Source organism: Mytilus californianus, unplaced genomic scaffold, assembly GCF_021869535.1.
Source record: "Mytilus californianus isolate M0D057914Y unplaced genomic scaffold, xbMytCali1.0.p SCAF_3, whole genome shotgun sequence".
Lineage (NCBI taxonomy): Eukaryota > Metazoa > Mollusca > Bivalvia > Mytilida > Mytilidae > Mytilus > Mytilus californianus.
In genome coordinates, this window is record NW_026262679.1 from 5,616,159 (window position 1) to 5,643,079 (window position 26,921).

A 26,921-nucleotide genomic window follows, 5' to 3' on the forward strand; every position below is an offset into this window, starting at 1 on the left:
CATTAGGCAAATTGTGATTCATCAGTGGAAAGCCAACTTGAGACAGGACAAAAGGATGGGTGGACATGTGCATCACCATTGAAGGGGTATAATTGTCAAGGATTTGTATAGTACATACAAATCCAATCTTTGGTTTTGTCAAATAAATTTCATTTACGAATCTTTCCAATAAATATATAGGCTTAGACAAAACAAACAATATATTCATATTGCCGAAAACCTAGACATCGGATTTTATCTTTATCAAAATAATAATCATGCATACAAGGATAAGCATATATAGTATAATACAGAAAGAAAATCGTAACATTTAAAATTGATGAGCATTTCATTGTATTTAATGTGCAATACCATATAATGGCAAAATCTCTATCATAGACGTCCCAGCCGTCAAGGAACAACTAACTAAAACGAGTTAACACGGTCAATCTATACAGGAACTCATCCTAATGTGCTATCTACAATGGAAGCATCTTTCATGGTATAGGAGTGTTACATATGTAGGCTGTATCTGTAACAAAAACAAAAAATATTCATTAATTTCAGCTTTAAATCTACTTTTTGCTGTTGCAATCAATTCAGAAATAATGTGATGCATGTTTTATGTCAAATCCTAAATTGGAGACAAGTGTTTTTATAATCACTATGCATTCTTATTTAAATATACCTCATTACAGTGAATATTTCAATAAAAGAAATGTAGGACCAATTTGTAAATAAATTTCAAGCTGTTCTTCCAGGAAAAACCGATTTTTAATACCTAACAAATACAAACATAGTTTTAAGAACAATTGTAATGACCAAATACCTACATGTGATTCATCCTAATGTGCTTTCTACAATGGAAGCATCTTTCATGGTATAGGAGCGTTACATATTTAGGCTGTATCTGCAACAAAAACAAAAATTATAAATTAGTTTCAGCTTCAAAATCAAGACTTTATGCTGCTGCAATCAATTCAGAAATTAATGTGATGTATGTTTTATGTCAAATCCTAAGTTGGAGAGGTATATTATATAAATAACACATAGCTGAGAGGGTGATAGAGCAGATTGTTACCGCGAGAAAACATTGCCAACTGAGGCGAAGCTAAGGTTGACAATGTCTTTTCGAGGGATAACAATCTGCTCTATCACCCTCTCAGATATGCGTTATTTAATTTATTATACTGAATGTTCTGTTATTACTGTCTATTAAATTTCAAATTCAAAGTAATAAACTATGACGTCTTGTACATAACCATTCTGTATTTAATAAAGCGCACACTTGATCAAGCGTCTCCGTGAAGGGTAATAGAGTATTTGCCATAGGATAGAGTAAATTGTCTCCCTCGTATTAACCAATCAAAATCTGGCATTTTGACATGAAGTGTAATAATTACAATTACGCTGCATACTTATTAAAATATACTTCATTAAAGAATAAATTTGAATAAAAGAAATTGTAGACCATTTTGTTCTAAAGACTAAACTTCAATCTGTTGTTTCAGTGAAAACTGATTTTTAATACCTTATAAATATAAACATAGTTTAAAGAACAATTGTAATGAATAAATACCTACATGTGACACATCCTAATGTGCTATCTACAATGAAACCATCTTCATTGTCGAGGAGTGTTAACATATTTAGGCTGTATCTGTAACAAAAACAAAAATTGTAAATTAGTATCAGCTTTAAATAGAGAATATTTGCTGTTGCAATCAATTCAGAAATTAATGTGATGCATGTTTTATGTCAAATCCTAAATTGGAGACTAGTATAATTACTATTACTATACTTTCTTATCAAAATATACCTCATTACAGTAAATATTTGATTCAAAGAAATTTTAGACCAATTTGTAATAAAATTTCAAGTTGTTCCAGGGAAAAACTGATTTTTGTTACCTAACACATATAAAAAGAGTTAAAAGTACAATTATAATGAGAAAATACCTACATGCTACTTTATCTTCGTGTGCTATATATATATATATATATACCATGAAACTGTTGTTTATTTTTATGCCAAATCCTAATTTGGAGAGAGGTATGTAAGCGATTTCTATTAATTTTCATTAAAATATACTTTATAAGAGTATAAATTTGAATAAAAGAAATTTTAGAACAATTTGTAATAAAATCAATTTAAGCTGTTGTTCCAGGAAAAACTGATTTTTGTTACCGGACACATATAAACAAAGTAATACCAAATACCTACATGCTACTGATCCTCATATGCGATCGATCTACCATGAAACCATCTGCATTGTCTAGGAGTGTAACATATTTAGGCTGTATCTGTAATAAAAACAAAAATCATAAATTACTATCAGCTTTAAATAGAGACTATTGGCTGTTGCAATCAATTATAAAATAAATATCAAATCCTAAATTGGACACAAGTATATTTACAATTACTACACATTCTTGTTAAAATATACTTCATTAGATAGGGAAAACTGATTTTTTATTACCCAACACATATAAACAGTTAAAAGTACAATTGTAATGACCAAATACCTACATGCTACTAATCCCAATGTGCTATCTATCTACCATGAAACCATCTTCATTGTGTGGGAGTGGAACATATCTGAGTTCTATCTGTTAAAAGAAAATTTTTAAATTAGTATCAGCTTTAAAAAGCTGACGGATGCATGGACGGACGGACGGATGGATGCACTGACAGACAGAGGTAAAACAGTATACCCCCGTTTCAAAACGATGGTATAATTAATTCAGAAATTAATGTGATGCATGTTTTATGTCAAATCTTAAATTAGGGACAATTAATTTACAATTAATTAACAATAACTATACATTCTTATTAAAATATACCTCATTTAGAGTCTAAATTTGAATAAAAATAATTTTAAACCAATTTTTTATTGTCTCCCAAATATAAACATAGTTTTAAGTACAATTGTAATGACCAAATACTTACATGCGACTCCTCCTCATGTGCTATCTACCATGAAGTTACCATCTTCTCTGTCTAGGAGTGCAGCATCTTTAACAAAAACTAGAAATTAATATCAGCTGTAAATAGAGACTATTTGCTGTTGCAATTAATTCAGAATTTAATCTTTTGCATGTTGGACAAGAATATTTATAATTACTATAATTCTCATAAGAATATACTTCATTAGAGTATAAATTTGAAGAAAATTTTTTTTTAGACCAATTTGTAATAAAGTTTCAAATTGGTTGATAATGAAATAGAGCCTGACATAAAATTAAATACTTTTTACTATAAAACAAGTTTTCATCATATTATATAACCGGCTCTGCTGGGTGATCTGCTTTTACGAGATCAGCGCCCATTAAATTCATCAATGTTACATCAAAATCTAAAGTTTGTTCTCTGGGGAGGTCTGCTTTTACAAGACCCATTTTGACATAAAGCATCTTTTTATCCAACTGCTGGGCGATCTGCTTTAACAATAGTCCAATTAATAATGACGTCTTGAAAGTCTACTTTATTTTTTGCTGTCGTTAGAAGGCGTCATAGCAAAAAATAATTGTATCTGAGGGGTCCCTTTCCGCTGCTTAAATCGTTAACCAAACGTTGACATAATTGAATCGTTGTTAATTAATAAATTGTGATATTCTTCTATTGACTATCCATCCTATTTGCAGGATCACCACATTAAAAATGTATGCGTTGACAGCATTCTGATCCAGATTTTAAAACGCTATGACAACAAAACTATGAAAAAATTAAAAGTTGCCTAAAATGGTAACTAAAACATTTCCAAATATTTTTTGGGCCACCGGCCAATTTTAGGCCCACTTAACTATATAGTAAAATTATTCCTGCAGTATACCATAATCGTCCCTTAAACAGGCATAAAAGACGAAATTGTAGACCAATTTGTAATAAAGTTTCCTGCTATTCCAGGAAAAACTGATTTTTATTACCTAACACATATAAACATAGCTTAAAGAACATTTGTAATGACCAAATACCTACATGCGACATCATCCTCTTGAACTTCAATGGAACTATTCTTCATGGTATAGGACTGTCACATATTTAGGCTGTATCTAACAAAAACAAAAACTTTAAAATTAGTTTCAGCTTTAAATAGAGACTTTTTGCTGTTGCAATTAATTCAGAAATTAATGTGATGCATGTTTTATGTCAACTCCTTAACCGGGCAACAAGTCTAAAAACAAATACAAAACATTCTTATATAAATATATTACTTAAGAGTATAAATTTGAAAAAAAAGAGGAAATTTTAGACAAATTAGTTATAAAGCTTCAGGCTGTTGTTTCAGGAAAAACAGATTTTTATTACCTAACAAACATAAACATAGTTTTAAGAACAAGAGGCTCTCAAGAGCAGGAATCGCTCACCTGTAATGTTTTGCTTAAATCTTTCATCAATGATTATTTTTGCTTTTCAATATATATTAATGAGTGGCTTAAAAATGCCATTTAAATGTTATTTGCATCTGTCATATTTTCTTCAAAAGCAAAAAAATGCATTTTACCCCTATGTTCCATTTTAGCCATAGTGGCTATATTTCTCGACGTACAAGAACACTTTTACCCCCATGTCAGAGTTCCTCTAAATGCTTTAGTTTTTGAGATAAAAGCCAAAAACTGCATTTTACCCCTATTTTCTATTTTTAACCATGTTGGCCATGTTTTTTGACGAAACAGAAAATAAAACACAAACTTAATTCTAGATACCCTAAGGATCATTCAGCTTAAGTTTGGTTGGAATTGGTTCAGTAGTTTCAGAGGAGAAGATTTTTGAAATAGTTTACACCAGACGGACGACGACGACGGACGCCAAGTGATGGCAAAAGCTCACATTAATGTGAGCTCAAAATTTTTTATTAGTTTCAGCTTTAAATCAAGACTTTTTGCTGTTGCAATCAATTCAGAAATTAATGTGATGCATGATTTATGTTAAATACTAAATTAGAGAGAAGTATATATACAATTACTATACATTCTTATTAAAATATACATCATTAAAGCATAAATTTGAATAAAAGAAATTTTAGACCAATTTGTTATAAAGCTTCAATTTGTTTCAGGAAAAACTGATTTTTAATACCTAACAAATATAAACATAGTTTTAAGTACAATTGTAATGACCAAATACTTACATGCGACTCCTCCTCATGTGCTATCTACCATGAAGTTACCATCTTCTCCGTCTAGGAGTGCAGCATCTTTAACAAAAACTAGAAATTAATATCAGCTGTAAATAGAGACTATTTGCTGTTGCAATTAATTCAGAATTTAATCTTTTGCATGTTGGACAAGAATATTTATAATTACTATAATTCTCATAAGAATATACTTCATTAGAGTATAAATTTGAAGAAATTTTTTTTTTAGACCAATTTGTAATAAAGTTTCAAATTGGTTGATAATGAAATAGAGCCTGACATAAAATTAAATACTTTTTACTATAAAACAAGTTTTCATCATATTATATAACCGGCTCTGCTGGGTGATCTGCTTTTACGAGATCAGCGCCCATTAAATTCATCAATGTTACATCAAAATCTAAAGTTTGCTCTCTGGGGAGGTCTGCTTTTACGAGACCCATTTTGACATAAAGCATCTTTTATCCAACTGCTGGGCGATCTGCTTTAACAATAGTCCAATTAATAATGACGTCTTGAAAGTCTACTTTATTTTTTGCTGTCGATAGAAGGCGTCATAGCAAAAAATAATTGTATCTGAGGGGTCCCTTTCCGCTGCTTAAATCGTTAACCAAATGTTGACATAATTGAATCGTTGTTAATTAATAAATTGTGATATTCTTCTATTGACTATCCATCCTATTTGCAGGATCAACGCATTAAAAATGTATGCGTTGACAGCATTCTGATCCAGATTTTAAAACGCTATGACAACAAAACTATGAAAAAATTAAAGTTGCCTAAAATGGTAACTAAAACATTTCCAAATATTTTTTGGGCCGCCGGCCAATTTTAGGCACACTTAACTATATAGTAAAATTATTCCTGCAGTATACCATAATCGTCCCTTAAACAGGCATAAAAGACGAAATTGTAGACCAATTTGTAATAAAGTTTCCTGCTATTCCAGGAAAAACTGATTTTTATTACCGAACACATATAAACATAGCTTAAAGAACATTTGTAATGACCAAATACCTACATGCGACATCATCCTCTTGAACTTCAATGGAACTATTCTTCATGGTATAGGACTGTCACATATTTAGGCTGTATCTAACAAAAACAAAAACTTTAAATTAGTTTCAGCTTTAAATAGAGACTTTTTGCTGTTGCAATTAATTCAGAAATTAATGTGATGCATGTTTTATGTCAACTCCTTAACCGGGCAACAAGTCTAAAAACAAATACAAAACATTCTTATATAAATATATTACTTAAGAGTATAAATTTGAAAAAAAAAAGGAAATTTTAGACAAATTAGTTATAAAGCTTCAGGCTGTTGTTTCAGGAAAAACAGATTTTTATTACCTAACAAACATAAACATAGTTTTAAGAACAAGAGGCTCTCAAGAGCAGGAATCACTCACCTGTAATGTTTTGCTTAAATCTTTCATCAATGATTATTTTTGCTTTTCAATATATATTAATGAGTGGCTTAAAAATGCCATTTAAATGTTATTTGCATCTGTCATATTTTCTTCAAAAGCAAAAAAATGCATTTTACCCCTATGTTCCATTTTAGCCATAGTGGCTATATTTCTCGACGTACAAGAACACTTTTACCCCCATGTCAGAGTTCCTCTAAATGCTTTAGTTTTTGAGATATAAGCCAAAAACTGCATTTTACCCCTATTTTCTATTTTTAACCATGTTGGCCATGTTTTTTGACAAACAGAAAATAAAACACAAACTTAATTCTAGATATCCTAAGGATCATTCAGCTTAAGTTTGGTTGGAATTGGTTCAGTAGTTTCAGAGGAGAAGATTTTTGAAATAGTTTACACCGGACGACGACGACGACGGACGCCAAGTGATGGCAAAAGCTCACATTTCCTTCGGAAAGGTGAGCTCAAAAATTGTAATGACCAAATACCTACATGTGACTCGTCCTAATGTGTGATCTACAATGAAAGCATCTTTCACGATATAGGAGTGTTGCATATTTAGGCTGTATCTGTAAAAAAAACAAAAATTATAAATTAGTTTCAGCTTTAAATCAAGACTTTTTGCTGTTGCAATCAATTCAGAAATTAATGTGATGCATGATTTATGTTAAATACTAAATTAGAGAGAAGTATATATACAATTACTATACATTCTTATTAAAATATACATCATTAGAGCATAAATTTGAATAAAAGAAATTTTAGACCAATTTGTTATAAAGCTTCAATTTGTTTCAGGAAAAACTGATTTTTAATACCTAACAAATATAAACATAGTTTTAAGTACAATTGTAATGACCAAATACTTACATGCGACTCCTCCTCATGTGCTATCTACCATGAAGTTACCATCTTCTCCGTCTAGGAGTGCAGCATCTTTAACAAAAACTAGAAATTAATATCAGCTGTAAATAGAGACTATTTGCTGTTGCAATTAATTCAGAATTTAATCTTTTGCATGTTGGACAAGAATATTTATAATTACTATAATTCTCATAAGAATATACTTCATTAGAGTATAAATTTGAAGAAATTTTTTTTTTAGACCAATTTGTAATAAAGTTTCAAATTGGTTGATAATGAAATAGAGCCTGACATAAAATTAAATACTTTTTACTATAAAACAAGTTTTCATCATATTATATAACCGGCTCTGCTGGGTGATCTGCTTTTACGAGATCAGCGCCCATTAAATTCATCAATGTTACATCAAAATCTAAAGTTTGCTCTCTGGGGAGGTCTGCTTTTACGAGACCCATTTTGACATAAAGCATCTTTTATCCAACTGCTGGGCGATCTGCTTTAACAATAGTCCAATTAATAATGACGTCTTGAAAGTCTACTTTATTTTTTGCTGTCGATAGAAGGCGTCATAGCAAAAAATAATTGTATCTGAGGGGTCCCTTTCCGCTGCTTAAATCGTTAACCAAATGTTGACATAATTGAATCGTTGTTAATTAATAAATTGTGATATTCTTCTATTGACTATCCATCCTATTTGCAGGATCAACGCATTAAAAATGTATGCGTTGACAGCATTCTGATCCAGATTTTAAAACGCTATGACAACAAAACTATGAAAAAATTAAAGTTGCCTAAAATGGTAACTAAAACATTTCCAAATATTTTTTGGGCCGCCGGCCAATTTTAGGCACACTTAACTATATAGTAAAATTATTCCTGCAGTATACCATAATCGTCCCTTAAACAGGCATAAAAGACGAAATTGTAGACCAATTTGTAATAAAGTTTCCTGCTATTCCAGGAAAAACTGATTTTTATTACCGAACACATATAAACATAGCTTAAAGAACATTTGTAATGACCAAATACCTACATGCGACATCATCCTCTTGAACTTCAATGGAACTATTCTTCATGGTATAGGACTGTCACATATTTAGGCTGTATCTAACAAAAACAAAAACTTTAAATTAGTTTCAGCTTTAAATAGAGACTTTTTGCTGTTGCAATTAATTCAGAAATTAATGTGATGCATGTTTTATGTCAACTCCTTAACCGGGCAACAAGTCTAAAAACAAATACAAAACATTCTTATATAAATATATTACTTAAGAGTATAAATTTGAAAAAAAAAAGGAAATTTTAGACAAATTAGTTATAAAGCTTCAGGCTGTTGTTTCAGGAAAAACAGATTTTTATTACCTAACAAACATAAACATAGTTTTAAGAACAAGAGGCTCTCAAGAGCAGGAATCACTCACCTGTAATGTTTTGCTTAAATCTTTCATCAATGATTATTTTTGCTTTTCAATATATATTAATGAGTGGCTTAAAAATGCCATTTAAATGTTATTTGCATCTGTCATATTTTCTTCAAAAGCAAAAAAATGCATTTTACCCCTATGTTCCATTTTAGCCATAGTGGCTATATTTCTCGACGTACAAGAACACTTTTACCCCCATGTCAGAGTTCCTCTAAATGCTTTAGTTTTTGAGATATAAGCCAAAAACTGCATTTTACCCCTATTTTCTATTTTTAACCATGTTGGCCATGTTTTTTGACGAAACAGAAAATAAAACACAAACTTAATTCTAGATACCCTAAGGATCATTCAGCTTAAGTTTGGTTGGAATTGGTTCAGTAGTTTCAGAGGAGAAGATTTTTGAAATAGTTTACACCGGACGGACGACGACGACGGACGCCAAGTGATGGCAAAAGATCACATTTCCTTCGGAAAGGTGAGCTCAAAAATTGTAATGACCAAATACTTACATGCGACTCCTCCTCATGTGCTATCTACCATGAAGTTACCATCTTCTCCGTCTAGGAGTGCAGCATCTTTAACAAAAACTAGAAATTAATATCAGCTGTAAATAGAGACTATTTGCTGTTGCAATTAATTCAGAATTTAATCTTTTGCATGTTGGACAAGAATATTTATAATTACTATAATTCTCAGAAGAATATACTTCATTAGAGTATAAATTTGAAGAATTTTTTTTTTTAGACCAATTTGTAATAAAGTTTCAAATTGGTTGATAATGAAATAGAGCCTGACATAAAATTAAATACTTTTTACTATAAAACAAGTTTTCATCATATTATATAACCGGCTCTGCTGGGTGATCTGCTTTTACGAGATCAGCGCCCATTAAATTCATCAATGTTACATCAAAATCTAAAGTTTGCTCTCTGGGGAGGTCTGCTTTTACGAGACCCATTTTGACATAAAGCATCTTTTATCCAACTGCTGGGCGATCTGCTTTAACAATGGTCCAATTAATAATGACGTCTTGAAAGTCTACTTTATTTTTTGCTGTCGATAGAAGGCGTCATAGCAAAAAATAATTGTATCTGAGGGGTCCCTTTCCGCTGCTTAAATCGTTAACCAAACGTTGACATAATTGAATCGTTGTTAATTAATAAATTGTGATATTCTTCTATTGACTATCCATCCTATTTGCAGGATCACCGCATTAAAAATGTATGCGTTGACAGCATTCTGATCCAGATTTTAAAACGCTATGACAACAAAACTATGAAAAAATTAAAGTTGCCTAAAATGGTAACTAAAACATTTCCAAATATTTTTTGGGCCGCCGGCCAATTTTAGGCCCACTTAACTATATAGTAAAATTATTCCTGCAGTATACCATAATCGTCCCTTAAACAGGCATAAAAGACGAAATTGTAGACCAATTTGTAATAAAGTTTCCTGCTATTCCAGGAAAAACTGATTTTTATTACCGAACACATATAAACATAGCTTAAAGAACATTTGTAATGACCTAATACCTACATGCGACATCATCCTCTTGAACTTCAATGGAACTATTCTTCATGGTATAGGACTGTCACATATTTAGGCTGTATCTAACAAAAACAAAAACTTTAAATTAGTTTCAGCTTTAAATAGAGACTTTTTGCTGTTGCAATTAATTCAGAAATTAATGTGATGCATGTTTTATGTCAACTCCTTAACCGGGCAACAAGTCTAAAAACAAATACAAAACATTCTTATATAAATATATTACTTGAGTATAAATTTGAAAAAAAAGAGGAAATTTTAGACAAATTAGTTATAAAGCTTCAGGCTTTTGTTTCAGGAAAAACAGATTTTTATTACCTAACAAACATAAACATAGTTTTAAGAACAAGAGGCTCTCAAGAGCAGGAATCGCTCACCTGTAATGTTTTGCTTAAATCTTTCATCAATGATTATTTTTGCTTTTCAATATATATTAATGAGTGGCTTAAAAATGCCATTTAAATGTTATTTGCATCTGTCATATTTTCTTCAAAAGCAAAAAAATGCATTTTACCCCTATGTTCCATTTTAGCCATAGTGGCTATATTTCTCGACGTACAAGAACACTTTTACCCCCATGTCAGAGTTCCTCTAAATGCTTTAGTTTTTGAGATATAAGCCAAAAACTGCATTTTACCCCTATTTTCTATTTTTAACCATGTTGGCCATGTTTTTTGACGAAACAGAAAATAAAACACAAACTTAATTCTAGATACCCTAAGGATCATTCAGCTTAAGTTTGGTTGGAATTGGTTCAGTAGTTTCAGAGGAGAAGATTTTTGAAATAGTTTACACCGGACGGACGACGACGACGGACGCCAAGTGATGGCAAAAGCTCACATTTCCTTCGGAAAGGTGAGCTCAAAAATTGTAATGACCAAATACCTACATGTGACTCGTCCTAATGTGTGATCTACAATGAAAGCATCTTTCACGATATAGGAGTGTTGCATATTTAGGCTGTATCTGTAAAAAAAACAAAAATTATAAATTAGTTTCAGCTTTAAATCAAGACTTTTTGCTGTTGCAATCAATTCAGAAATTAATGTGATGCATGATTTATGTTAAATACTAAATTAGAGAGAAGTATATATACAATTACTATACATTCTTATTAAAATATACATCATTAGAGCATAAATTTGAATAAAAGAAATTTTGGACCAATTTGTTATAAAGCTTCAATTTGTTTCAGGAAAAACTGATTTTTAATACCTAACAAATATAAACATAGTTTTAAGTACAATTGTAATGACCAAATACTTACATGCGACTCCTCCTCATGTGCTATCTACCATGAAGTTACCATCTTCTCCGTCTAGGAGTGCAGCATCTTTAACAAAAACTAGAAATTAATATCAGCTGTAAATAGAGACTATTTGCTGTTGCAATTAATTCAGAATTTAATCTTTTGCATGTTGGACAAGAATATTTATAATTACTATAATTCTCATAAGAATATACTTCATTAGAGTATAAATTTGAAGAAATTTTTTTTTTAGACCAATTTGTAATAAAGTTTCAAATTGGTTGATAATGAAATAGAGCCTGACATAAAATTAAATACTTTTTACTATAAAACAAGTTTTCATCATATTATATAACCGGCTCTGCTGGGTGATCTGCTTTTACGAGATCAGCGCCCATTAAATTCATCAATGTTACATCAAAATCTAAAGTTTGCTCTCTGGGGAGGTCTGCTTTTACGAGACCCATTTTGACATAAAGCATCTTTTATCCAACTGCTGGGCGATCTGCTTTAACAATAGTCCAATTAATAATGACGTCTTGAAAGTCTACTTTATTTTTTGCTGTCGATAGAAGGCGTCATAGCAAAAAATAATTGTATCTGAGGGGTCCCTTTCCGCTGCTTAAATCGTTAACCAAACGTTGACATAATTGAATCGTTGTTAATTAATAAATTGTGATATTCTTCTATTGACTATCCATCCTATTTGCAGGATCACCGCATTAAAAATGTATGCGTTGACAGCATTCTGATCCAGATTTTAAAACGCTATGACAACAAAACTATGAAAAAATTAAAGTTGCCTAAAATGGTAACTAAAACATTTCCAAATATTTTTTGGGCCGCCGGCCAATTTTAGGCCCACTTAACTATATAGTAAAATTATTCCTGCAGTATACCATAATCGTCCCTTAAACAGGCATAAAAGACGAAATTGTAGACCAATTTGTAATAAAGTTTCCTGCTATTCCAGGAAAAACTGATTTTTATTACCGAACACATATAAACATAGCTTAAAGAACATTTGTAATGACCTAATACCTACATGCGACATCATCCTCTTGAACTTCAATGGAACTATTCTTCATGGTATAGGACTGTCACATATTTAGGCTGTATCTAACAAAAACAAAAATTTTAAATTAGTTTCAGCTTTAAATAGAGACTTTTTGCTGTTGCAATTAATTCAGAAATTAATATGATGCATGTTTTATGTCAACTCCTTAACCGGGCAACAAGTCTAAAAACAAATACAAAACATTCTTATATAAATATATTACTTAAGAGTATAAATTTGAAAAAAAAGAGGAAATTTTAGACAAATTAGTTATAAAGCTTCAGGCTGTTGCTTCAGGAAAAACAGATTTTTATTACCTAACAAACATAAACATAGTTTTAAGAACAAGAGGCTCTCAAGAGCAGGAATCGCTCACCTGTAATGTTTTGCTTAAATCTTTCATCAATGATTATTTTTGCTTTTCAATATATATTAATGAGTGGCTTAAAAATGCCATTTATATGTTATTTGCATCTGTCATATTTTCTTCAAAAGCAAAAAAAAAGCATTTTACCCCTATGTTCCATTTTAGCCATAGTGGCTATATTTCTCGACATACAAGAACACTTTTACCCCCATGTCAGAGTTCCTCTAAATGCTTTAGTTTTTGAGATATAAGCCAAAAACTGCATTTTACCCCTATTTTCTATTTTTAACCATGTTGGCCATGTTTTTTGACGAAACAGAAAATAAAACACAAACTTAATTCTAGATACCCTAAGGATCATTCAGCTTAAGTTTGGTTGGAATTGGTTCAGTAGTTTCAGAGGAGAAGATTTTTGAAATAGTTTACACCGGACGGACGACGACGACGGACGCCAAGTGATGGCAAAAGCTCACATTTCCTTCGGAAAGGTGAGCTCAAAAATTGTAATGACCAAATACCTACATGTGACTCGTCCTAATGTGTGATCTACAATGAAAGCATCTTTCACGATATAGGAGTGTTGCATATTTAGGCTGTATCTGTAAAAAAAACAAAAATTATAAATTAGTTTCAGCTTTAAATCAAGACTTTTTGCTGTTGCAATCAATTCAGAAATTAATGTGATGCATGATTTATGTTAAATACTAAATTAGAGAGAAGTATATATACAATTACTATACATTCTTATTAAAATATACATCATTAGAGCATAAATTTGAATAAAAGAAATTTTAGACCAATTTGTTATAAAGCTTCAATTTGTTTCAGGAAAAACTGATTTTTAATACCTAACAAATATAAACATAGTTTTAAGTACAATTGTAATGACCAAATACTTACATGCGACTCCTCCTCATGTGCTATCTACCATGAAGTTACCATCTTCTCCGTCTAGGAGTGCAGCATCTTTAACAAAAACTAGAAATTAATATCAGCTGTAAATAGAGACTATTTGCTGTTGCAATTAATTCAGAATTTAATCTTTTGCATGTTGGACAAGAATATTTATAATTACTATAATTCTCATAAGAATATACTTCATTAGAGTATAAATTTGAAGAAATTTTTTTTTTAGACCAATTTGTAATAAAGTTTCAAATTGGTTGATAATGAAATAGAGCCTGACATAAAATTAAATACTTTTTACTATAAAACAAGTTTTCATCATATTATATAACCGGCTCTGCTGGGTGATCTGCTTTTACGAGATCAGCGCCCATTAAATTCATCAATGTTACATCAAAATCTAAAGTTTGCTCTCTGGGGAGGTCTGCTTTTACGAGACCCATTTTGACATAAAGCATCTTTTATCCAACTGCTGGGCGATCTGCTTTAACAATAGTCCAATTAATAATGACGTCTTGAAAGTCTACTTTATTTTTTGCTGTCGATAGAAGGCGTCATAGCAAAAAATAATTGTATCTGAGGGGTCCCTTTCCGCTGCTTAAATCGTTAACCAAACGTTGACATAATTGAATCGTTGTTAATTAATAAATTGTGATATTCTTCTATTGACTATCCATCCTATTTGCAGGATCACCGCATTAAAAATGTATGCGTTGACAGCATTCTGATCCAGATTTTAAAACGCTATGACAACAAAACTATGAAAAAATTAAAGTTGCCTAAAATGGTAACTAAAACATTTCCAAATATTTTTTGGGCCGCCGGCCAATTTTAGGCCCACTTAACTATATAGTAAAATTATTCCTGCAGTATACCATAATCGTCCCTTAAACAGGCATAAAAGACGAAATTGTAGACCAATTTGTAATAAAGTTTCCTGCTATTCCAGGAAAAACTGATTTTTATTACCGAACACATATAAACATAGCTTAAAGAACATTTGTAATGACCTAATACCTACATGCGACATCATCCTCTTGAACTTCAATGGAACTATTCTTCATGGTATAGGACTGTCACATATTTAGGCTGTATCTAACAAAAACAAAAACTTTAAATTAGTTTCAGCTTTAAATAGAGACTTTTTGCTGTTGCAATTAATTCAGAAATTAATGTGATGCATGTTTTATGTCAACTCCTTAACCGGGCAACAAGTCTAAAAACAAATACAAAACATTCTTATATAAATATATTACTTGAGTATAAATTTGAAAAAAAAGAGGAAATTTTAGACAAATTAGTTATAAAGCTTCAGGCTTTTGTTTCAGGAAAAACAGATTTTTATTACCTAACAAACATAAACATAGTTTTAAGAACAAGAGGCTCTCAAGAGCAGGAATCGCTCACCTGTAATGTTTTGCTTAAATCTTTCATCAATGATTATTTTTGCTTTTCAATATATATTAATGAGTGGCTTAAAAATGCCATTTAAATGTTATTTGCATCTGTCATATTTTCTTCAAAAGCAAAAAAATGCATTTTACCCCTATGTTCCATTTTAGCCATAGTGGCTATATTTCTCGACGTACAAGAACACTTTTACCCCCATGTCAGAGTTCCTCTAAATGCTTTAGTTTTTGAGATATAAGCCAAAAACTGCATTTTACCCCTATTTTCTATTTTTAACCATGTTGGCCATGTTTTTTGACGAAACAGAAAATAAAACACAAACTTAATTCTAGATACCCTAAGGATCATTCAGCTTAAGTTTGGTTGGAATTGGTTCAGTAGTTTCAGAGGAGAAGATTTTTGAAATAGTTTACACCGGACGGACGACGACGACGGACGCCAAGTGATGGCAAAAGATCACATTTCCTTCGGAAAGGTGAGCTCAAAAATTGTAATGACCAAATACCTACATGTGACTCGTCCTAATGTGTGATCTACAATGAAAGCATCTTTCACGATATAGGAGTGTTGCATATTTAGGCTGTATCTGTAAAAAAAACAAAAATTATAAATTAGTTTCAGCTTTAAATCAAGACTTTTTGCTGTTGCAATCAATTCAGAAATTAATGTGATGCATGATTTATGTTAAATACTAAATTAGAGAGAAGTATATATACAATTACTATACATTCTTATTAAAATATACATCATTAGAGCATAAATTTGAATAAAAGAAATTTTAGACCAATTTGTTATAAAGCTTCAATTTGTTTCAGGAAAAACTGATTTTTAATACCTAACAAATATAAACATAGTTTTAAGTACAATTGTAATGACCAAATACTTACATGCGACTCCTCCTCATGTGCTATCTACCATGAAGTTACCATCTTCTCCGTCTAGGAGTGCAGCATCTTTAACAAAAACTAGAAATTAATATCAGCTGTAAATAGAGACTATTTGCTGTTGCAATTAATTCAGAATTTAATCTTTTGCATGTTGGACAAGAATATTTATAATTACTATAATTCTCATAAGAATATACTTCATTAGAGTATAAATTTGAAGAAATTTTTTTTTTAGACCAATTTGTAATAAAGTTTCAAATTGGTTGATAATGAAATAGAGCATGACATAAAATTAAATACTTTTTACTATAAAACAAGTTTTCATCATATTATATAACCGGCTCTGCTGGGTGATCTGCTTTTACGAGATCAGCGCCCATTAAATTCATCAATGTTACATCAAAATCTAAAGTTTGCTCTCTGGGGAGGTCTGCTTTTACGAGACCCATTTTGACATAAAGCATCTTTTATCCAACTGCTGGGCGATCTGCTTTAACAATAGTCCAATTAATAATGACGTCTTGAAAGTCTACTTTATTTTTTGCTGTCGATAGAAGGCGTCATAGCAAAAAATAATTGTATCTGAGGGGTCCCTTTCCGCTGCTTAAATCGTTAACCAAACGTTGACATAATTGAATCGTTGTTAATTAATAAATTGTGATATTCTTCTATTGACTATCCATCCTATTTGCAGGATCACCGCATTAAAAATGTATGCGTTGACAGCATTCTGATCCAGATTTTAAAACGCTATGACAACAAAACTATGAAAAAATTAAAGTTGCCTAAAATGGTAACTAAAACATTTCCAAATATTTTTTGGGCCGCCGGCCAATTTTAGGCCCACTTAACTATATAGTAAAATTATTCCTGCAGTATACCATAATCGTCCCTTAAACAGGCATAAAAGACGAAATTGTAGACCAATTTGTAATAAAGTTTCCTGCTATTCCAGGAAAAACTGATTTTTATTACCGAACACATATAAACATAGCTTAAAGAACATTTGTAATGACCTAATACCTACATGCGACATCATCCTCTTGAACTTCAATGGAACTATTCTTCATGGTATAGGACTGTCACATATTTAGGCTGTATCTAACAAAAACAAAAACTTTAAATTAGTTTCAGCTTTAAATAGAGACTTTTTGCTGTTGCAATTAATTCAGAAATTAATGTGATGCATGTTTTATGTCAACTCCTTAACCGGGCAACAAGTCTAAAAACAAATACAAAACATTCTTATATAAATATATTACTTAAGAGTATAAATTTGAAAAAAAAGAGGAAATTTTAGACAAATTAGTTATAAAGCTTCAGGCTTTTGTTTCAGGAAAAACAGATTTTTATTACCTAACAAACATAAACGTAGTTTTAAGAACAAGAGGCTCTCAAGAGCAGGAATCGCTCACCTGTAATGTTTTGCTTAAATCTTTCATCAATGATTATTTTTGCTTTTCAATATATATTAATGAGTGGCTTAAAAATGCCATTTAAATGTTATTTGCATCTGTCATATTTTCTTCAAAAGCAAAAAAATGCATTTTACCCCTATGTTCCATTTTAGCCATAGTGGCTATATTTCTCGACGTACAAGAACACTTTTACCCCCATGTCAGAGTTCCTCTAAATGCTTTAGTTTTTGAGATAAAAGCCAAAAACTGCATTTTACCCCTATTTTCTATTTTTAACCATGTTGGCCATGTTTTTTGACGAAACAGAAAATAAAACACAAACTTAATTCTAGATACCCTAAGGATCATTCAGCTTAAGTTTGGTTGGAATTGGTTCAGTAGTTTCAGAGGAGAAGATTTTTGAAATAGTTTACACCGGACAGACGACGACGACGGACGCCAAGTGATGGCAAAAGATCACATTTCCTTCGGAAAGGTGAGCTCAAAAATTGTAATGACCAAATACCTACATGTGACTCGTCCTAATGTGTGATCTACAATGAAAGCATCTTTCACGATATAGGAGTGTTGCATATTTAGGCTGTATCTGTAAAAAAAACAAAAATTATAAATTAGTTTCAGCTTTAAATCAAGACTTTTTGCTGTTGCAATCAATTCAGAAATTAATGTGATGCATGATTTATGTTAAATACTAAATTAGAGAGAAGTATATATACAATTACTATACATTCTTATTAAAATATACATCATTGGAGCATAAATTTGAATAAAAGAAATTTTAGACCAATTTGTTATAAAGCTTCAATTTGTTTCAGGAAAAACTGATTTTTAATACCTAACAAATATAAACATAGTTTTTAAGTACAATTGTAATGACCAAATACTTACATGCGACTCCTCCTCATGTGCTATCTACCATGAAGTTACCATCTTCTCCGTCTAGGAGTGCAGCATCTTTAACAAAAACTAGAAATTAATATCAGCTGTAAATAGAGACTATTTGCTGTTGCAATTAATTCAGAATTTAATCTTTTGCATGTTGGACAAGAATATTTATAATTACTATAATTCTCATAAGAATATACTTCATTAGAGTATAAATTTGAAGAAATTTTTTTTTTAGACCAATTTGTAATAAAGTTTCAAATTGGTTGATAATGAAATAGAGCCTGACATAAAATTAAATACTTTTTACTATAAAACAAGTTTTCATCATATTATATAACCGGCTCTGCTGGGTGATCTGCTTTTACGAGATCAGCGCCCATTAAATTCATCAATGTTGCATCAAAATCTAAAGTTTGCTCTCTGGGGAGGTCTGCTTTTACGAGACCCATTTTGACATAAAGCATCTTTTATCCAACTGCTGGGCGATCTGCTTTAACAATAGTCCAATTAATAATGACGTCTTGAAAGTCTACTTTATTTTTTGCTGTCGATAGAAGGCGTCATAGCAAAAAATAATTGTATCTGAGGGGTCCCTTTCCGCTGCTTAAATCGTTAACCAAACGTTGACATAATTGAATCGTTGTTAATTAATAAATTGTGATATTCTTCTATTGACTATCCATCCTATTTGCAGGATCACCGCATTAAAAATGTATGCGTTGACAGCATTCTGATCCAGATTTTAAAACGCTATGACAACAAAACTATGAAAAAATTAAAGTTGCCTAAAATGGTAACTAAAACATTTCCAAATATTTTTTGGGCCGCCGGCCAATTTTAGGCCCACTTAACTATATAGTAAAATTATTCCTGCAGTATACCATAATCGTCCCTTAAACAGGCATAAAAGACGAAATTGTAGACCAATTTGTAATAAAGTTTCCTGCTATTCCAGGAAAAACTGATTTTTATTACCGAACACATATAAACATAGCTTAAAGAACATTTGTAATGACCTAATACCTACATGCGACATCATCCTCTTGAACTTCAATGGAACTATTCTTCATGGTATAGGACTGTCACATATTTAGGCTGTATCTAACAAAAACAAAAACTTTAAATTAGTTTCAGCTTTAAATAGAGACTTTTTGCTGTTGCAATTAATTCAGAAATTAATGTGATGCATGTTTTATGTCAACTCCTTAACCGGGCAACAAGTCTAAAAACAAATACAAAACATTCTTATATAAATATATTACTTAAGAGTATAAATTTGAAAAAAAAGAGGAAATTTTAGACAAATTAGTTATAAAGCTTCAGGCTTTTGTTTCAGGAAAAACAGATTTTTATTACCTAACAAACATAAACGTAGTTTTAAGAACAAGAGGCTCTCAAGAGCAGGAATCGCTCACCTGTAATGTTTTGCTTAAATCTTTCATCAATGATTATTTTTGCTTTTCAATATATATTAATGAGTGGCTTAAAAATGCCATTTAAATGTTATTTGCATCTGTCATATTTTCTTCAAAAGCAAAAAAATGCATTTTACCCCTATGTTCCATTTTAGCCATAGTGGCTATATTTCTCGACGTACAAGAACACTTTTACCCCCATGTCAGAGTTCCTCTAAATGCTTTAGTTTTTGAGATAAAAGCCAAAAACTGCATTTTACCCCTATTTTCTATTTTTAACCATGTTGGCCATGTTTTTTGACGAAACAGAAAATAAAACACAAACTTAATTCTAGATACCCTAAGGATCATTCAGCTTAAGTTTGGTTGGAATTGGTTCAGTAGTTTCAGAGGAGAAGATTTTTGAAATAGTTTACACCGGACGGACGACGACGACGGACGCCAAGTGATGGCAAAAGCTCACATTTCCTTCGGAAAGGTGAGCTCAAAAATTGTAATGACCAAATACCTACATGTGACTCGTCCTAATGTGTGATCTACAATGAAAGCATCTTTCACGATATAGGAGTGTTGCATATTTAGGCTGTATCTGTAAAAAAAACAAAAATTATAAATTAGTTTCAGCTTTAAATCAAGACTTTTTGCTGTTGCAATCAATTCAGAAATTAATGTGATGCATGATTTATGTTAAATACTAAATTAGAGAGAAGTATATATACAATTACTATACATTCTTATTAAAATATACATCATTAGAGCATAAATTTGAATAAAAGAAATTTTAGACCAATTTGTTATAAAGCTTCAATTTGTTTCAGGAAAAACTGATTTTTAATACCTAACAAATATAAACATAGTTTTAAGTACAATTGTAATGACCAAATACTTACATGCGACTCCTCCTCATGTGCTATCTACCATGAAGTTACCATCTTCTCCGTCTAGGAGTGCAGCATCTTTAACAAAAACTAGAAATTAATATCAGCTGTAAATAGAGACTATTTGCTGTTGCAATTAATTCAGAATTTAATCTTTTGCATGTTGGACAAGAATATTTATAATTACTATAATTCTCATAAGAATATACTTCATTAGAGTATAAATTTGAAGAAATTTTTTTTTTAGACCAATTTGTAATAAAGTTTCAAATTGGTTGATAATGAAATAGAGCCTGACATAAAATTAAATACTTTTTACTATAAAACAAGTTTTCATCATATAATATAACCGGCTCTGCTGGGTGATCTGCTTTTACGAGATCAGCGCCCATTAAATTCATCAATGTTACATCAAAATCTAAAGTTTGCTCTCTGGGGAGGTCTGCTTTTACGAGACCCATTTTGACATAAAGCATCTTTTATCCAACTGCTGGGCGATCTGCTTTAACAATAGTCCAATTAATAATGACGTCTTGAAAGTCTACTTTATTTTTTGCTGTCGATAGAAGGCGTCATAGCAAAAAATAATTGTATCTGAGGGGTCCCTTTCCGCTGCTTAAATCTTTAACCAAACGTTGACATAATTGAATCGTTGTTAATTAATAAATTGTGATATTCTTCTATTGACTATCCATCCTATTTGCAGGATCACCGCATTAAAAATGTATGCGTTGACAGCATCCTGATCCAGATTTTAAAACGCTATGACAACAAAACTATGAAAAAATTAAAGTTGCCTAAAATGGTAACTAAAACATTTCCAAATATTTTTTGGGCCGCCGGCCAATTTTAGGCCCACTTAACTATATAGTAAAATTATTCCTGCAGTATACCATAATCGTCCCTTAAACAGGCATAAAAGACGAAATTGTAGACCAATTTGTAATAAAGTTTCCTGCTATTCCAGGAAAAACTGATTTTTATTACCGAACACATATAAACATAGCTTAAAGAACATTTGTAATGACCTAATACCTACATGCGACATCATCCTCTTGAACTTCAATGGAACTATTCTTCATGGTATAGGACTGTCACATATTTAGGCTGTATCTAACAAAAACAAAAACTTTAAATTAGTTTCAGCTTTAAATAGAGACTTTTTGCTGTTGCAATTAATTCAGAAATTAATGTGATGCATGTTTTATGTCAACTCCTTAACCGGGCAACAAGTCTAAAAACAAATACAAAACATTCTTATATAAATATATTACTTAAGAGTATAAATTTGAAAAAAAAGAGGAAATTTTAGACAAATTAGTTATAAAGCTTCAGGCTTTTGTTTCAGGAAAAACAGATTTTTATTACCTAACAAACATAAACATAGTTTTAAGAACAAGAGGCTCTCAAGAGCAGGAATCGCTCACCTGTAATGTTTTGCTTAAATCTTTCATCAATGATTATTTTTGCTTTTCAATATATATTAATGAGTGGCTTAAAAATGCCATTTAAATGTTATTTGCATCTGTCATATTTTCTTCAAAAGCAAAAAAATGCATTTTACCCCTATGTTCCATTTTAGCCACAGTGGCTATATTTCTCGACGTACAAGAACACTTTTACCCCCATGTCAGAGTTCCTCTAAATGCTTTAGTTTTTGAGATATAAGCCAAAAACTGCATTTTACCCCTATTTTCTATTTTTAACCATGTTGGCCATGTTTTTTGACGAAACAGAAAATAAAACACAAACTTAATTCTAGATACCCTAAGGATCATTCAGCTTAAGTTTGGTTGGAATTGGTTCAGTAGTTTCAGAGGAGAAGATTTTTGAAATAGTTTACACCGGACGGACGACGACGACGGACGCCAAGTGATGGCAAAAGCTCACATTTCCTTCGGAAAGGTGAGCTCAAAAATTGTAATGACCAAATACCTACATGTGACTCGTCCTAATGTGTGATCTACAATGAAAGCATCTTTCACGATATAGGAGTGTTGCATATTTAGGCTGTATCTGTAAAAAAAACAAAAATTATAAATTAGTTTCAGCTTTAAATCAAGACTTTTTGCTGTTGCAATCAATTCAGAAATTAATGTGATGCATGATTTATGTTAAATACTAAATTAGAGAGAAGTATATATACAATTACTATACATTCTTATTAAAATATACATCATTAGAGCATAAATTTGAATAAAAGAAATTTTAGACCAATTTGTTATAAAGCTTCAATTTGTTTCAGGAAAAACTGATTTTTAATACCTAACAAATATAAACATAGTTTTAAGTACAATTGTAATGACCAAATACTTACATGCGACTCCTCCTCATGTGCTATCTACCATGAAGTTACCATCTTCTCCGTCTAGGAGTGCAGCATCTTTAACAAAAACTAGAAATTAATATCAGCTGTAAATAGAGACTATTTGCTGTTGCAATTAATTCAGAATTTAATCTTTTGCATGTTGGACAAGAATATTTATAATTACTATAATTCTCATAAGAATATACTTCATTAGAGTATAAATTTGAAGAAATTTTTTTTTTAGACCAATTTGTAATAAAGTTTCAAATTGGTTGATAATGAAATAGAGCCTGACATAAAATTAAATACTTTTTACTATAAAACAAGTTTTCATCATATTATATAACCGGCTCTGCTGGGTGATCTGCTTTTACGAGATCAGCGCCCATTAAATTCATCAATGTTACATCAAAATCTAAAGTTTGCTCTCTGGGGAGGTCTGCTTTTACGAGACCCATTTTGACATAAAGCATCTTTTATCCAACTGCTGGGCGATCTGCTTTAACAATAGTCCAATTAATAATGACGTCTTGAAAGTCTACTTTATTTTTTGCTGTCGATAGAAGGCGTCATAGCAAAAAATAATTGTATCTGAGGGGTCCCTTTCCGCTGCTTAAATCGTTAACCAAACGTTGACATAATTGAATCGTTGTTAATTAATAAATTGTGATATTCTTCTATTGACTATCCATCCTATTTGCAGGATCACCGCATTAAAAATGTATGCGTTGACAGCATTCTGATCCAGATTTTAAAACACTATGACAACAAAACTATGAAAAAATTAAAGTTGCCTAAAATGGTAACTAAAACATTTCCAAATATTTTTTGGGCCGCCGGCCAATTTTAGGCCCACTTAACTATATAGTAAAATTATTCCTGCAGTATACCATAATCGTCCCTTAAACAGGCATAAAAGACGAAATTGTAGACCAATTTGTAATAAAGTTTCCTGCTATTCCAGGAAAAACTGATTTTTATTACCGAACACATATAAACATAGCTTAAAGAACATTTGTAATGACCTAATACCTACATGCGACATCATCCTCTTGAACTTCAATGGAACTATTCTTCATGGTATAGGACTGTCACATATTTAGGCTGTATCTAACAAAAACAAAAACTTTAAATTAGTTTCAGCTTTAAATAGAGACTTTTTGCTGTTGCAATTAATTCAGAAATTAATGTGATGCATGTTTTATGTCAACTCCTTAACCGGGCAACAAGTCTAAAAACAAATACAAAACATTCTTATATAAATATATTACTTAAGAGTATAAATTTGAAAAAAAAGAGGAAATTTTAGACAAATTAGTTATAAAGCTTCAGGCTTTTGTTTCAGGAAAAACAGATTTTTATTACCTAACAAACATAAACGTAGTTTTAAGAACAAGAGGCTCTCAAGAGAAGGAATCGCTCACCTGTAATGTTTTGCTTAAATCTTTCATCAATGATTATTTTTGCTTTTCAATATATATTAATGAGTGGCTTAAAAATGCCATTTAAATGTTATTTGCATCTGTCATATTTTCTTCAAAAGCAAAAAAATGCATTTTACCCCTATGTTCCATTTTAGCCACAGTGGCTATATTTCTCGACGTACAAGAACACTTTTACCCCCATGTCAGAGTTCCTCTAAATGCTTTAGTTTTTGAGATATAAGCCAAAAACTGCATTTTACCCCTATTTTCTATTTTTACCCATGTTGGCCATGTTTTTTGACGAAACAGAAAATAAAACACAAACTTAATTCTAGATACCCTAAGGATCATTCAGCTTAAGTTTGGTTGGAATTGGTTCAGTAGTTTCAGAGGAGAAGATTTTTGAAATAGTTTACACCGGACGGGCGACGACGACGGACGCCAAGTGATGGCAAAAGCTCACATTTCCTTCGGAAAGGTGAGCTCAAAAATTGTAATGACCAAATACCTACATGTGACTCGTCCTAATGTGTGATCTACAATGAAAGCATCTTTCACGATATAGGAGTGTTGCATATTTAGGCTGTATCTGTAAAAAAAACAAAAATTATAAATTAGTTTCAGCTTTAAATCAAGACTTTTTGCTGTTGCAATCAATTCAGAAATTAATGTGATGCATGATTTATGTTAAATACTAAATTAGAGAGAAGTATATATACAATTACTATACATTCTTATTAAAATATACATCATTAGAGCATAAATTTGAATAAAAGAAATTTTAGACCAATTTGTTATAAAGCTTCAATTTGTTTCAGGAAAAACTGATTTTTAATACCTAACAAATATAAACATAGTTTTAAGTACAATTGTAATGACCAAATACTTACATGCGACTCCTCCTCATGTGCTATCTACCATGAAGTTACCATCTTCTCCGTCTAGGAGTGCAGCATCTTTAACAAAAACTAGAAATTAATATCAGCTGTAAATAGAGACTATTTGCTGTTGCAATTAATTCAGAATTTAATCTTTTGCATGTTGGACAAGAATATTTATAATTACTATAATTCTCATAAGAATATACTTCATTAGAGTATAAATTTGAAGAAATTTTTTTTTTAGACCAATTTGTAATAAAGTTTCAAATTGGTTGATAATGAAATAGAGCCTGACATAAAATTAAATACTTTTTACTATAAAACAAGTTTTCATCATATTATATAACCGGCTCTGCTGGGTGATCTGCTTTTACGAGATCAGCGCCCATTAAATTCATCAATGTTACATCAAAATCTAAAGTTTGCTCTCTGGGGAGGTCTGCTTTTACGAGACCCATTTTGACATAAAGCATCTTTTATCCAACTGCTGGGCGATCTGCTTTAACAATAGTCCAATTAATAATGACGTCTTGAAAGTCTACTTTATTTTTTGCTGTCGATAGAAGGCGTCATAGCAAAAAATAATTGTATCTGAGGGGTCCCTTTCCGCTGCTTAAATCGTTAACCAAACGTTGACATAATTGAATCGTTGTTAATTAATAAATTGTGATATTCTTCTATTGACTATCCATCCTATTTGCAGGATCACCGCATTAAAAATGTATGCGTTGACAGCATTCTGATCCAGATTTTAAAACACTATGACAACAAAACTATGAAAAAATTAAAGTTGCCTAAAATGGTAACTAAAACATTTCCAAATATTTTTTGGGCCGCCGGCCAATTTTAGGCCCACTTAACTATATAGTAAAATTATTCCTGCAGTATACCATAATCGTCCCTTAAACAGGCATAAAAGACGAAATTGTAGACCAATTTGTAATAAAGTTTCCTGCTATTCCAGGAAAAACTGATTTTTATTACCGAACACATATAAACATAGCTTAAAGAACATTTGTAATGACCTAATACCTACATGCGACATCATCCTCTTGAACTTCAATGGAACTATTCTTCATGGTATAGGACTGTCACATATTTAGGCTGTATCTAACAAAAACAAAAACTTTAAATTAGTTTCAGCTTTAAATAGAGACTTTTTGCTGTTGCAATTAATTCAGAAATTAATGTGATGCATGTTTTATGTCAACTCCTTAACCGGGCAACAAGTCTAAAAACAAATACAAAACATTCTTATATAAATATATTACTTAAGAGTATAAATTTGAAAAAAAAGAGGAAATTTTAGACAAATTAGTTATAAAGCTTCAGGCTTTTGTTTCAGGAAAAACAGATTTTTATTACCTAACAAACATAAACGTAGTTTTAAGAACAAGAGGCTCTCAAGAGAAGGAAAAAATCACCTGTAATGTTTTGCTTAAATCTTTCATCAATGA

General features: G+C 31.1%; 1 long non-coding RNA gene across 42 annotated transcripts in view; it reads right to left on the reverse strand.

Moving 5' to 3' along the window:
* Positions 1–218: 218 nt before the first annotated feature.
* LOC127733879 (uncharacterized) overlaps positions 219–26,921 on the reverse strand; it is a 118,736-nt gene continuing 92,033 nt past the window's right edge. For 24 of the 42 annotated variants that reach the window (XR_007997229.1, XR_007997252.1, XR_007997251.1 and 21 more), the window contains 5 exons: positions 2,509–2,588; positions 2,203–2,282; positions 1,563–1,639; positions 813–889; positions 219–511 (listed from right to left, as the gene is read on the reverse strand). This is a non-coding gene — a long non-coding RNA (uncharacterized LOC127733879). Of the gene's footprint in view, positions 512–812; positions 890–1,562; positions 1,640–2,202; positions 2,283–2,508; positions 2,589–2,928; positions 2,995–3,957; positions 4,032–5,110; positions 5,177–6,137; positions 6,212–7,413; positions 7,480–8,440; positions 8,515–9,340; positions 9,407–10,367; positions 10,442–11,643; positions 11,710–12,670; positions 12,745–13,949; positions 14,016–14,976; positions 15,051–16,252; positions 16,319–17,279; positions 17,354–18,558; positions 18,625–20,863; positions 20,930–23,168; positions 23,235–25,473; positions 25,540–26,921 lie in introns of those variants that run through there. The other 18 variants (XR_007997235.1, XR_007997234.1, XR_007997237.1 and 15 more) reach the window with 18 other exon arrangements.